Here is a 16,120-nt window from a genome sequence, read left to right on the forward strand (position 1 = left end):
ACTCAATCACTTAATTATCGTATTCCATGTGATGCCTGCGATGTGCTATGTTTTGGCCATTGATATTGGTTTCATGTTCCAAAATTGGACAATCCTTCCTAAATTGGGATTATCAATAAGTGTGTAATGCTGCAAGATGGCTTGTGGAAAAAGATCTGCTTGCATCAGGCAGGCAAAATGGAATCATGTGGCAAATTTATGACGTTGTCCCATCCTGGGCCTCTTGTGGAATTCAACACCTTAAGTTTCAGTGGATTTGATTGAATCTAAAGTTTTTCTGATCTTCTTCTCCTAATACCCTTACAGTAAGATAATACATTGTTGTTTGAGTAAACATTAAAAATATAATGCTAGAAATGTTATAAATTAAAGTCAATTAAGCATAAGACTAAGTGCATTTGAAAAAAAACAATGAAATGTAACAAAGCAATAATTTCAAAATGAAAGGCATTTTTATCAAGCTGTACAAAATTACAATATGTAAACCAATAAAATCAAACCCTCTGAATACAAAAACATCCCCAGCATTTTATGGTCAAAGTTCACAGTACAAGCAATAAGGTAGACAGTAAAATTCAAATGATACAAAAGCAATAGTTCGTTAAACTAGTCCAAGAATCTAACTTTTAACAAGAATATAGGTAGCCTCATATGGCCGGGGGTGAATAAAGTAATCACTACATGGACCCAAATCATAACTGCTGCATTTTATTAGCAAATATATAAGCAAAGTGATCACCTAAACAATTACAGTTCTTTCAGAACCTTATTTGTCATTGTTCATTTACTATAAAATACATGAGTATGACACTCGCGATGGTAAATAAAAATACAAAGAATATATGTTGTCACGGTGATGAAGGAACACGGATAGGAAGAAGGTGCTCTCTTGGGGACCTTGGCTGAGCGGTCTACAATGCTGGTTTTCTGGAATGCAAGGGAGAGAACATATTAAGTCTTAGCTTTTTGGAGATTATAAGTCTGAACTATGCCTCCCGGCTACACGGCTTATCTGGCCTTGGGTTGACCGATCTCCAGCGTGTGGCCGATCAGCCCGTGATAAGTGCGCCGCGAGGGTCTTCCTCGTCCCGTTTCCAAGGCAATGCTGGTGTTAGCTTGGGACACTTGCCACGATATACATGGTTGGCCTTAACGAGAAAACGAGCGCTGATCCGTATAACTCTGACAGAGTGCACGGCGGTGATTCATAGAAACCGATCAATCTAATCATATGAACAATTGAACACCAAATTGATAAATGTGCCCAATTGACTATCAACGCCCTAAAGGCAAAAAAGACTGTACCTCTTGTTTGACTTGTTGTTTCAATGGTAAAATTTTCTGTTTTTATTTGGTGGTGCTATTAGCACACAAAAATAGAAACAGAAATGAGCTGCAAAGCAAATTCTAATACAGTGCCACATGGAGATTGATATACAAAGCAGTTGTTGCTGTTGTTATTCGCCTGTTGTTGTTATTAGTAGGCACATTTATTAGCCTGTTTGAAAAAATCTATTCATTTCTTTTGTTCATGGCTCTGGAGTGCAGATATAGTAATAATGTATTTTAATGGTTTTATTAAGTTATGTTTAATCTCCAATCTTTCTACAATTGTCACACTTCTGCACTGTTTTGTGTTTGTTTGCTTTCTCTTGTGTGCTCTGTCTTACCCCAATTTCGACTTGAGGTCTGTCAAACATGTTTCTGGTCTGGTACAGAATTAAATGAGTGCTGCTGTTAAATAATGGATCGGTTGTTCTGTTGTGCACGTTTACTCAAACAGGACCCATGCAGGACTCTGCTTTAAACTCGTTTACCGCTCTCCGTCAGATAGCCCTATGTGTTGTATCGCCATTTGCTGGCATTTCCACACAGCGGCAAGGTGAGATTATGCAGCTAATGATTACAAGGTGGAGTCACTAGCAAAATGGCTGAAACAAAAACTAAACAAAAGATATTTTTTGATAAAGGAAATTAATATTTTAGAGAGGAGGTGAAGCTACAAAACCATAATTTCCGGCAGGCACTGTCAATCCTTGGAACAACTGCATTGAACAACAACCTCCATGGAGGGAGTAGGGTTGCGCTAACCTGAACCAGGTCCATCATGCTCGAAAGACCAATCAGATTCCATTCCTATTGGCAGACACCTACTTATTTCCCAATCCAAGCTGGTTTGGAAGAGAGAGACTTGCACTGGAGGAGATTTGCAAGGCCACTCCATTTCAGTACCAGTTATCTTGCCAGATGAGTCAGAGTAACATTTTTTGTTTAATGATGATATGTTCTAATATAATAAATATTATTAATATAATTAATTTCCATATGTAGTTAATACTCATCACATTGTGCATTGTCTTTTGCAGATCTTGGGGAACAAGCCACAAAAGTTGAATGAATAAAAAAACATTTAAATTGAAATGTTTTGATGTTTGTTAAACCACTCAAAGCATATATGGTCCTCATTGAAATACTATACAGCACAAGTTTTTCACATGTAAATTGTTACTTAGTACTTTTCAAAAAATAAGCCCTATGGTTACACAGAGAGGGCCAGGATTAGGCCATAGTTCAATTAGGACATTTAAGTATTTTTTCTAAAAAACATGACTGGTCTAAGATGGAAGATGGTAGATGGAACAAAGGGTACTGATATATTTTAAGATCAGTCAGTGCAAGTTTCCTTCAGTTGAAACAGCTCAGACATACATTTTAGTCTGGATTAGGCCTTGTCTGTGAAAAGGGGGTATAAAAGAATACATTTAGGAAGAACTAATTAATTACATTTCTAAAAATCAAAGGATTCAGTTTCTTCAAGTTGGGCCTTTAGGGGCCCCTGCAATTAGTGGAATAGATCACAGGCAGTGTGTGATATGTGAATATTATCACAGCCTGAAAATCTTTAATAATATGGTTTCTGTGAGCAATTTTAGGATAGTATATAAAATTCAGACTTCAGTAGTCTTGCAGAGGAAATAAAGGCTGCACTACGATGAGTTCTCCAGTTGAGAGTGAGGCAAAGAGAAAGGCAAAGAGACGACCACAGAGTGCATTACTCACTATAAATGCCTTCACCAGGCAGCATCAAAATTATTCTGTTTAAGGAGAATAGTCAGACAAGCAGGAGATCAACAACAGAGACATGGAAATCAGAGACAAAGACAGAATCGTGAACAGAGTCAAGCGAGGGTCGAGGCAGGTAGCTATGATCAAGGTCAAGGTATACAGGCAAGGGGCCAGAAGGCATGATGGGTGTAGTTCTGGATGGTTAGTACTCGGGAGAGGGTCTGCTTATGGTGGCTGTTGGAGAGAGCCACAGAGGCGTGGTTAATGACAGAGCCCCACTCCCTGTGGTGGCACCTGAAGCAAGGAACAATTCCCACGCATGAGTTTTTCCCCGTGGTTGGGGAGCAGGCTAGTCTGGGTGGTCCTGGTGGAAGTTGGTGGTCAGCGTGGGGTCCAGCATGTCCTGGGCATTGACTTTGAGTGTTTAGAAAGGGAAGTGAAGGAGCCGCCTGTGGTGCTGTACCAAATAAATCACCGGTAGAAATTGGGGAAATCCCGATTGGCTGCATCTCCTTCCAGTGTCTAGGGGTTGAGGCCAGTGGACAACAGCATGAACCTTTTAATCATCCACGGTCACCCCCTGAAACAAATAATGTAGCACAGAAAGGAGACTTGGGTCTGATGAAACTTATACTTCTTCAATTTGTCGTATAATTGGTTTTGTATAAGGCATTGAGGACTGCTCTGATGTGTTTTACGTGGGAAGAGAAGTCTGGTGAGTATACGAGGGTGTCGTAAATGTAGACAATGAGATGTAGATTCAGAATGTCCAGGAAGATTTCATTGAGGAATGCTTGTAACACAGAGAAGACTATTGGAAAGCCTGAATGACAACTAAATACTTGTAGTGTCCAGTAGTGGGGGAGAAAGCTGTTTTTCACTGATCAAGTTATAGACGTTAGATCGAATGAAGTACTTAGTGTTCCGTAGTTGTTCGAGGATGGCTGGCACAAGGAGTAAAGGAGTATCTATACTTCACTGTTATGTCGTTTAAAAATGCAGTAGTCTATGCATGGACGGAGACTCTATCCTTCTTCTTAACAAAGAAAACCCTGTTGATGCGGTTGAGGTTAAGGGACTCATTGCGATACATCAGTTTAAGAGGGTCCGAACTCCACCTGGTTTGTAGTACAACATTTGTACTATCCTTAAAGTGTTCATATACAACTGTGTACTTTGTTATTATATAATTTATTTGTGCTCAGTAATGTCATTTTGTTTTATTTCTTTATTTATTATTATTTCTAAATGGAATAAATGAATAAAAAAAGAATCAAAATATACTTAAAAACAAAATGAAAGTCACATTGAAGTTAAATAAATTTTATGGTTGTACCTCATTACTCTCTCCTTACGATACACTTATTACTGGTATTTACGATTGCTCCGTAGCACTCACAGATCTCACGATGATTTACAAGTGCTATTTAAGTTACAATGCTTTTGGGAAACAGACCATAATATTAAGATCAAACTTTACCTTACAATGCTTTTGGTAAACACAGCCCAAGGGGTGAATTATTTTATAAAATCTGGGAATTATGAATTATGAAATAAGATCCTGTTTTTTTTTTTTTTTTTTTTATATATAAGTATGTTTAAGGAATGCTCATTCTGTTCTTAGATATATAAAGAGTTTCTTTTCATTCATTTATATGCATTTGGCTACCTACTAATAGGAAAGGAAATGGTCTGTAAAAACATTTCACGTGCATGTAATGCGGGCTTGAGTGTGGCATAAACACGTTTAATTCTAACACTACCCCAAGTTTTACAGACAAGCAAGTTTTATTTTAAACATATTTATACTTTATACAAAATTCACAGGGGTTGATTTTTTACTAAAAGTTAAAAGTTGAAATGGATGAAAACACAGGTGAGTGAAATGATAATGATGTTTATTGACACAGATGAGGACAGAGATCGATGGCAGGTAATTAATGAATCTGTTGGCAGTTTTGATTGATAATAGCTGAGGCTTGACTTGATTCTCTGTTTTGACGGGAACTTGGCTCTGATACATGGAGAGACAGGCGACACACTGGAACTGGAGGAGAAGACAAGAGGTAAGTTTCAAGGTAAGTATTCATTAAGCTTTGACTCAATAGAGCTTTAGTGGTGGTCCACTTTGTGTAGCAATGAGACCGGACACTGAGGAGCTGTGGCATGTGCTTTTTGTGCTGGTGTTGACGAGGTGATCATGAGGTGCACGCGTGGACTGATTAGAACTCAGGTGACTGGGAACGCTGTGGTTGGCTGACGGGGGTGCTGGATGGTGGTTGGCTGGTGGAAGAGCCTGGCAGATCCATAACAATCGAAGAGTCAATATTGCCCTTAGTTGCAAAAACACCCTTAAATATTCCACCAGCAATTTGACTGGCAATCACTCTCTCGCCCGCATGCAAACATCAAACTTCATACTGAACCTTTTACGATTGCAGTTAAGACATAAATGTTCAAATAAAAGTTATTTTGTATTGTAAAATTTTTACACCATAAAGAAGTAAATGGAAACTAAGACTAGTAAGATGTTTATTTATAAATGTAAATGCAGAAATTAAATACAGATGTAGTTACATATATACAGTAAATAAATAAAGTCTTTTTAAAGCGTTGGTATGTTAATACATGTACATACACAATGCTTTCTGTATAAAATATCCTCATATAAATCATGTTTAACAAGAGTTTTTAATTGCAAAATATCACAGTTTTCAACACAAATGAGACATGAATGAATTATATGCTTGGATGGATGAAAAGAACTAAAGCCTGAGACTCGTCGCATGATTTTCAGACATCCCAGATGCAAGTTTGGCATCATGAAACAATTGTGGCCATGTCATACCCAAGTTTTTTAGATCAGTTACTAAAATTGTGCAATGTGTCTTGGGCTTTACATGAAAAGTCTGGAATTCTAGGACAGTCTGGATTCAGAAGTGGATATTCAACTGCCTTGCTCTCAGTCCTAAGATTGGCAAAGCAATTTCCAAATCTTTATCTTGATGGATATGTCCGCTGCTTTTGATAAAGCTAACCACCGGATCCTCCTGTCAACCGTATTGGAACCGCACTCCAGTGGTTTGACTCTTACCTCTTAGATAGGTCCTTCAAGGTACCTTGGAGGGATGAGGGGTCCAAGTCGCAACATCTAGGTATTGGGGTGCCTCAGGGCTCAGTTCTTGGACCACTTCTCTTCTGTGTCAACATGGCATCACTACCCTAGTGAAAAATACTATACTTAGGTACAATTTATTATGTAATTGATTATAACCAGTTATGTTTGTGGCACACTATAAATTGGTAAACTTGAAGTCTAATAAATTGGAACAACTACTTTAGTTGCATTAAGAACTGCTTTTGCACAACTAAAATGCATTAAGCACTAAAGCTATAATATACTTTGCATTCAAGAAAACATGAAATAGTAGCTCCACTATAGCACACTTTAAATATCCACTATTTTATTGAATTTTTAAACGCATTCAAATTCATAACACATGGCATTGCTGGCATTTCAATTGGAATTCAATTACCACTGTAAGAGTGTTGAACATACATTAATAGTATACTAATATCAGACTAAGGTCATACTGTCCCTTATTGACACATTTTAGGATTAAGAGAATAAGTAAATAGTAAACAATTATTTTCCCCATTAATGACATCACACATTATATGAACATAAAGCTTGCAAATCATTGATAAATCTTAATATAGGAGCAGCAAGTGATGAGTGGAACAAAAATGTTTTAGAACTTGAAACTTGAAGTCAGTGGATACAGAATTAACTACCATCATCTGCAGAATGTTATACCATAATGGACACGATCTATGAGGAGCGCTAAAGGAAACAGTTGGATAGACTGGAAAAGTTTTATTCTCGTACATGCATCAAAACACAGACAGTTCTGTTTATGGAAGAATGTGAACATGCTGTTAATGTTTCAGTGAATGAGGAAGGAATAAACCCAATCGTAATATCTCAGCATGCTTCAACTCTTAATGTACTGTAAAAATGTGACATCTGCCTTCCCACCATCTATTTTATTATACTATAATGTTCTTGATCAAGGTTAGATAGATGTCAGTCATAAACTCTTTTTAATGACTCTCACTTGTTTTATTCAATCGCTTATGCATTATATAATAAAGTTTTACCTGCAATGATACAAAAGCTCGGTTTCACAGACAGGGCTTTGACTGAGGCCATAGTTCAATTAGAACATCTAAACACTTTTTATGAACGTACTTTCAAAAAAAAAACATTACTTGTGTGCATCTCGAGACAAAACAAAGGCACTGATGTATGATGTCTTTCAGTTGGAACAGCTCAGACTTCTGTTTTAGTCAATTAATGTTTAAGTTTTTTTTTAATTGTCCTTAAGTCCGCCTTGATATGGAAAATGGAGTAATCATATCTTCTTCTGTGCTTCTAGCTGATTTTTACGGCACATGACCTGTTCCAGGGAGACTGCTATGAAATATTGGATCTATCTCAATAAAGCTGTCGATATAGCAGATGAGTTTTGAGGAGAAAGGGATGAAGTATTGAAGATCCCAACTACGATATTGCTAAATACTTTTAGATTAGGTGTCATGATAAAATATAGCAAAATGCCAATTAATAAATAAACAATAATGATCTTAATTGAACATTTAAGCTGATTTTCCGTTCAGCATTAACTGACGTATCATCGATGTTTCAATGTTGAAACAACAACAGACCTTATTTCAACCATATTTAAACGCTCGATGTAAAGTGCTGGCTGGGAACACAATAAGCCTAAAAGCAACAGCATGCCAGAAATGAATATCCAGAAATGAATATGAAACGAAGGGTTAAGATGTTACGTGGATGCCTTACCGCTCCTTAATATCTTGCTTCTCCCAGCGAAGAAAGCAGATCTTGTGTAAAGATGTTGTTGATGCAGGACATCGGGCAAACAGTCTATGTTAAGTTCATGAACTTGAATCTGGTAGGAACTCAAACCTCTGTCACAAAACATTCATGATTGAATGCATTGAGATGGAATTTGTCGACTTATTTGATCCTGAGCAAGTGGAAAAGCTGCTGATTAATACTGGAAAGATCGATTATATAAGAATGCAGCGATAAGATGTTGTGTTTCTATAGTTGTGATGCAATCAGCTGATGCAAGCTTGAGTCACCTGACCTGCCAGAACTAACAAGTAATGCTTGATTTATGCATTTTGGGAGACATGAACAGGGAGATAAATATTTTAAATATTCTATGTTTTATTATTAAAATCTGGCCAATTATTACTCCCATTATTACACTTCTCTGAGTTTGTTAGAAAAAAAATTTATTGGTGTATTCATTTGATTTTGCCTAGACATATTCATTCATGTCATGTATTTTTATTTTTTTTTAAAGAAATTGAGTCCTGAAGACACCTTGGGAAACAGTCTTTGCTCACGTCTATCATAATGTCATCCAGAGCAGCAGAGCTGTTTATTCTGTCATACATCACTCACTGAGAGTAATAAGAACAAAAAAAAGAGAAGAATAAAAAACACAATAATGTGCTTTTATCAAATGTACTCATATGTAACTGGATTATAAATACAAAGCTGTTAAAATGCAAAAAAATGCGCACATTAAATAACTGCGTTGAAAATCATATTGATGAATGTAATGAAAAAAACAAATCTTGATTTAAGTAGAATAAACACAAAAACATGTAATATACAATGTATACATATGAAAATATCAGACTTCCAATTCAGAACCATAGAGAGCTAAGCCCAAAAAGAAAAAGTAAATTTATCCAATTTGTAGAGTGTGTGTCCCATGTGGGGTTGCCCCTAGTTCTAGTGCCCTAGTGTCTATAGGCTGAAAAACGGATGGATGGCCAGTCCACCAAAGGCTGAAAACACACACACACACACACACACTTAAGTCTCAAATTTACATGTAGATTGTGAGGGAAACCAGAGCAGAATAGTGTATTTAGAAATTACCTTCTTAATTAATAATAACTGTGTGATTGATAATTTCAGAAACAGTCTGGATCAACACGCCATACGTTCATCTGTTGCCTGGTGGGACTCATGACTGCTTTAACTTTCCACTCACTGTCACTGTTCTCTGGGAAATTTTGTTTATTTTTTTCTGCGACTCTTACAAGTATCGAGGAAGGTCAGGAACACAGGTAAGAACACAATGCCATGGATGGCCCCAAAAAGAATGACCAAGAACATAATTTTGAAGAAGGTCCTGAAGATGTAGCTTTTTAGCAGCTGCGAGCACCACCACACCTGCTATAGTGGACACTGCACCTGAACAATCGGATAGCCCAGTTTATGTATAGCATCCGTGGCTTTCTCGTTTGCTGAGGATTTTCACTCGACACAAAAGCATAGGATATGTGAGCAGAAAAGTCCACAGAAAACCCGATACAGATAACAAGATTAATCATAGACACAGAGTCTAAACTGACATTCCACAATGCCATGAAACCAGCAACGCCCACAATGACCGATGCGATGGCAAACGTCACCCAGAGAGAGCAGAGAGGTTCGGATCAGCAGGAGCGAAATGACTAACATGGCACATGTGGCAACCACCACATTTTGGACCGTGACACTGATGATGACGGCATATTGGTCGAAATAGATGAATGCGGGGTGGTACACAATCAGATCGACAGGTATTTGCAACTCCCTGCATTTTTCCGCAGTTTCTCTAAATGCATTCAGCAAGTTTTTCTCATCGATGGCTGTGCTGATGTTCACGGTTTGAACGAACACGCGTGATGCGTGAATTTGGTTGTTGGTGAAATTAACATCTTGGCTAAAACCAGACTGAATAAGAAATGGACCTAATTTTTCTTTGAATTGGTTTTCATCGTCTAAATCAAAACCGGCGTCATTCCCAGACAGCATGTATGCATGAAGCCAAGAAATAGGCGGAATGCCTGAACCTGCCATTGTCAGATTTTGAAAATTTTCCAAACACACGTCGAGACTTTCACGAGCAGCTGGGCTCCAGTACTGAAAATGCTCGTTCTTTATTACTAACATGACATTAGGACCAAAATCAGAGAAGAATTCATCTTCTTTGTCATAGTAATCACCCACATATGAACCATCTGCTGCAAGGTTTTCAAATCTAGACCTTCCTACATTTGGAAGCATCCATAGATACTGACTGCCAAATACCCAGCGTAAATCAGACACACCCAGCATCTTAACCCACACGTTTGTTAGAAAAGGGCTGTAATAGTTTTTAAAGAAGGAATCCACTGGCATGGCATATTCCTTGCGTGTAATTTTATCATATGCGCCTCCAGCGCAACAACCTTTGCTATGACCACTGGTTTCTGGGAGTTTCATACAGGTCAGCCAGTGTCTGTTGCCTTTCTCTCTCCTTCCATTCAGTGCGAGACACGCGCCGAAGAAGGTGATGTTGAAGATGTAGCAGAAGAGAAGAGCTGTGCTGGTGTACATGCAGAAGGACTGCACCGAGCGGAAGGGCGTCAGCAGTCCGATGTAGAAAGCCAGCACGTCCGTCAAGCGTGGTGATCGTGATGGACACGCCAGCCTCCTTATACGCTTCTGCTAAGCGAAACTCAACGTTTTTATCAACTTCGGTCTTCTGCCAGCAGGAAATCATAATGAACATGTCATCAACACCAACACCTGGGGGAAAGCAGAAACTGTGAACATCAGCCGAGAGACCTCTGCTAGGTGATTAAATGAATGAAGTTTACCGAGAATCAAAAAGGGGGCTGAGGCCACGGTCATGGCAAACGGCATCCCGCAGAAAAGGAGCAGTCCAAAGCTGGCCAAGACGGCAATACCAGCAGAGACAACACCAAAACCAGCCACCCACACCTTTGTCCTGACACAATCCAACCTGTCGAAAGAGAGACATGATAGATGAGCTTATTTGATTAATTTGGCTCGGCTTTGGCAGACATTTTGTTTGTAATGCCTTGTGATACCTCATACAAGACAGAATGGAGATGGTGATGGCCAGAAAATACGTAATGGAGAACAGGGGGATCACAGAGTCTGAATTGGTCTCGAACTCATTCTGTCTCGATACTGATGTAAAGTAAGAGACACTGACCTGGGGAAATTCAACAGAAAACACTATTTACTTACATTTCAGTTACTGTATACATAAATGTGCTGTTTTTTTTTACTCAAAATTTACACTTACAAAAACTACTACTGAATTAATACTGAAATAGTACATGTACAAGTATACATACTACATAAAGAATAGTTACAATATACTTGAACCTTACTTAAGTATACTTAATGGACTTTAAGTATACTTATTTTGTGAGGGTTGTGTTGAAGGACACTGCTGAAGTAATTCCAGCAAATTATGACTAGACATGAAATCAAGCATACATGTGTTGGGTTCATTATCTCAAAGACTTTTGGTGGTTAAGTTACAGTTCTGGGATACGTCATATGAGGTACTTTTACACACCCAGTGGTTAATTAAACATCTGTATTCAAGTAGATGTAATAAACAATTATTTCTGACTTACCGTTGTCTGGTCTGTGTAGTTTGAGAAGAACTCTATAAAGCCATCAAGCCAGTCTGAGTTTTCCTTTGTCATCTCCTCATCTAGGAAATAAAAAAGCCGGACCGCTTTGGCACTGTCCAGTACTGAGCTATTCGGTTTTAGCTTCACACCACCGACACTTGTGCCCAAAAACATGCCATTGTTCATCGGATATGTTATGGTTGAAGAAGTAATTTCAGAAGCATTGTAATTTATAGTGTCTAAAATTGCATTTGACATACAGAGTCCATTTGTTCTGGCACAGAGGTTTTCGAAATGGTTTCCTGTTAATATATTTTTTACTTGTCTGTCTAACTCTAAAATGTCTTTAAAAGCTTCTTCAGTTAATATGTTTGTTCCGTTCAAGCCTGTGATTATCAAAGAAGCGTAAGTGCCTTCTGTCGCAAGCCGTAACTGAGAAAACTCTCCAGACTGTGGGAAATTCTCCAGCACAATTGCCCTCTCCAGCTTAGCAGGTCCATTGACAGGTGTGAACTGGTCTTCAATATCATTTGCCTCCCTCTCCTGAAGGAAGATAAAACCAGCTCCGAGGACAGTAGCTGCATGTAAAGATAATAACACAAACACACATGGATTTCTACCAACAAAACGGCCGAGCTTTTCAAAGGCCAGAGACAGAGGCTTTTCGAGGCAGTTTGTTTTACACTTCACCATCTTTTAAAAATACTTGCTTTGATTGTCTTGCTCTTCTACAGCATCCTCCTTCTACAGACTCAGTGTTGTCATAATGTACTTATAAGCTGAGCTTAACATTAACAACTGATCTGTTACTCATTAACAGGTAAAGAAACTTCCTTATTGACGCCTGCTGTCTATATCACTTGCAGAAATTAACTGCTTAAAGGGATAGTTCACACCAAAAAATGAAAATTTGACGTTTATCTGCTTACTTCCAGGGCATCCAAGATGTAAATGACTTTGTTTCTTCAGTAGACCACAAACAAAGATTTTTAACTCAAACCGTTGCAGTCTGTCAGTCATATAACTGTTTCTGTGTCATGGTGTGGTTGTGTGAAGGCGCACACGACGAGGAATATACTCTTTAAACAGTCTTTAATGATCCACAATGGAAGGGAGACAGGCAAACAGGAACCACACGCATACATAGACGAGACTGGACGATTTGACAAAGCACAAACAAGAACTTATATAAGATTTGAGGAAATTACTTATTTAAAGATACACCTGAACGCAATGAGACAATCAACTGGGCACACACAGAGCACATGGGGCATGAAAAACAACAACAGAACAGTCCTAATACCTGATATAATGGAAGTTGATAGGAGGAGAAGTGCAAGAGAGAGGGCTGATGAGATCAGAAAAGGTCACAAGTCACACTCGGAGCAGTGAGCTTAGTCTTTTATGAGCTGAAGATTGCTGCTCTTCTGGTGGGATGATTGCTACTATTGTTCTTTTGTGCAACCAAATCCTTTGAATAGACGTTGAATAAAGCTAAAGAAATAAATGTAAAATTGAGGAATTATACAATAAAGCTAAAGAAATAAATGTAAAATTGAGGAATTATACCGTCTCTTGTAAATAAACATGCACATTTGTAAACCGCATAATCAGATGCTATTATAAAAGGGCTCAGATAACCATGTCTGCATTGAACATGTGCACAAATTATACTTATAATTTAATAGAATTAATTGACTACAGTCAAAACCCATTCAGATCGACTGAGGTTTTTGCGCGAAGGCTATTCAATGCAACTGAGCTATCAATACGATTATCAGTTTGATTTTGTATTAGGGAAAATGTACTTAATAAATAGAGACACCAGCCTACATAGTCAAATGTTTACCGAGCCAGAGTAACTGACATCTTGGCAAATTTAAAGGAGGTGTTATTCACTTCAGCACTAATGAATAACAAAAAATAACATTAAAAAAGGTGTGTGAACTAGCAAGTACGATGTCAGACACTGTATTACGCTCCGGTCCCTTCACTGAAAAAAATAACATGTAAAATTTACTTAATAAAATCCTCGTAATAATTTGCACTAACACCGCTTTAAGTAAAATTTACTGCTATAATTTTAAATAAAACACATTTACCAGAATCAAGTAAAATCTATGTATTACTATGACATAAAATATGTTAAAATATTAAGTAAATATTACTTAATACTTTTTAATGTAGGAACTATATTTATTCTAAGCATTTAGATAAAGTCTATATATTCTTTTTAATATAAACCTACAGCTGTCCTTCAAATATTAAGTAGATTTTATTTACTGATATAAGGTAAGTTTTATTTAATATTTCAATTAATTTATTAAATATATCTAATTAAATATTTCTAAAAATATAGTAATTTTGTCTTCATTTAAATAAACCCACACACGGCTTAGACAATTAACATTTATTTTGTTCAACATTAAACAATGACTCACACAAATGTCTGGTTTTAAAGTTACATAAAACAAAAGCCTTTTTGCCCATGACAACCATTTCCTAGGGATTGGAGTTCTGAAAACAACTAAATTTGTCAAGATCAGAAAGTGTTTTAACCCAAGAGGAATACAAAAACATGGGTGAGTTTTAAACAATCATGGATATAATCCATGGATGTAACATTTTTTTTACTATTTCAATAAAAGTAACAATCCTCTCGAATAGTGCAGTTTCAACATTCAATGTTTCAATCTGTAATGCTTTAAAACGTTTTGATGTCTCAAATTTGCAATACTTGCATGGCCAAGACATAAGAAGTGTATTGTTTATCCTTGATGACACACCAGGGTTGAATACATGCATCTGGGAGATTTCAAGTGCAGTCAACCTGCAAATGAACAAACACAATTAGTTATAGTAAAACAACAGAGTTAGTAAAAAATATGACAGTACATTATATTAAAGATAGAAAAAATGTGAGAACTAATTATTAAACAGAAGCTGAAATACAAGCAGGAGTTTTATTCTGATATGATGCTTGTTAACAATCATAACGTCTAGGGTAACAATTAAATACATTCATTTAAACACATAAGTCAATGTCAGAGCTTTTCAGACACTTTCTGGACTGAGAAAAAACTGATCTACCTATTGCAATATTTGATGATAGAGTACAAAAATCTCCAGTTACGTGATTCTAAACTTTACATGGCTTATTATGAGTAAAATTATGCTGCTAAATTTCTTAGTATTTGTTCTACACAGTACTATTAATATCTGTAATGATATCACCAATATTTTTAACATTGTTTAACCAAATCTTTGGTCCTTTTTATTCTCAGTTTAGTAATCTATCTCAGAAGAAACGTTTGTGCAATCCACAAAGATTAACGTAAACTGTAGAAGGTATAATTTTTTTCGTATCACACGATTTATGTTATGTAATGCTTTGAAAGCACTTAAATGAGGAGGGTGGCAAATTTACGCAGGTCTGAACCTTTCCTAATGGAAATTTCGAATCAGAGTTTTAAACAAATTCACTAGCACACATTTCTTTGGTTTTAATCTGACTTCTGTATGAGAGTGCTTCATGGACTGCAGTGGAAAACGCGGGCCTACTAGAGTAATACAACAAAGTCAATCGGACTTTTAAAATTGTCATGGACCTATACATTGTCATAAATTACTACAAAAAGGCAATAACTTGCCTTACACACTAACTTTGCATCCTCGTGTGACAATCCCAACCGCACGGATCTTCTCCTTCTTTCCGGTTAGTCACGCGGATGTGAAGGTGCTAAGAAATAAGATTAAAATTACTCAGTATTTTTAGCTTTGTGTGCAATGACTTTAAAACAGTTAAATTATATGAGAAAATATATAATAAAATTTACTGTTCCCACTCAGTTCATTCTATACATGAATTAATTGTGTATTTATTTAAAATTTTACTTAGAAATTCTAATTCTCAATGAATTGTAATATTGTAATGTAAAAATTATGACAGTAAATCAAGTATATTTTACTATACCTCAAAGTTTGTTTTTTCAGTGTTCCCTGCTTACCGGGGTGATGAGATTTACAGCAGACTGTTGTCTCTCAGTTTCTCAGTTCGTATCCAGATCACATGGTGGATCAGCACCCAGATATGATGTTCATCTGAGACCAGAACACTTAGATGAGCCCCATGGACAGATCACCACAACTTTATGCGCATACACACTTACTTAGTTGGGGACACTTAATTTCTAGTCATTATCATCGATTTGATTACAGAGACCATCTCTGCACTTAATATAAAATTAAGTGTTTATTCTTGTCATTATGCATTACTATCACTCTACTATCCTATTTAGGAGCAAGAGACCCCCAAGCACTCAAAGTTGGACGACAGATATCTGTCGGGTGGCCGGGGAAAGGGGGCTCAGTGACAGTCTCTCCCCTTATTTAGTAATCTCCATGACAAGGTGACTTGTTCATGGAGTAAGCCTTATTTGTCACTTTGTGCCACTGACATTGATCTATTTGTCCATAGTTGGTTCGAAGTCACAAGTCTACATGATATTGTCCCAGATTGAGG

At 37.1% G+C, this 16,120-nt stretch overlaps 1 pseudogene; it reads right to left on the reverse strand.

The window, feature by feature from the left end:
- Positions 1-1,008: 1,008 nt before the first annotated feature.
- On the reverse strand, positions 1,009-12,321 carry LOC122331452 (annotated as a pseudogene).
- Between the last annotated feature and the right edge of the window lie 3,799 nt (positions 12,322-16,120).

This window comes from Puntigrus tetrazona, unplaced genomic scaffold, assembly GCF_018831695.1.
Source record: "Puntigrus tetrazona isolate hp1 unplaced genomic scaffold, ASM1883169v1 S000000001, whole genome shotgun sequence".
Taxonomy (NCBI): Eukaryota; Metazoa; Chordata; class Actinopteri; order Cypriniformes; family Cyprinidae; genus Puntigrus; species Puntigrus tetrazona.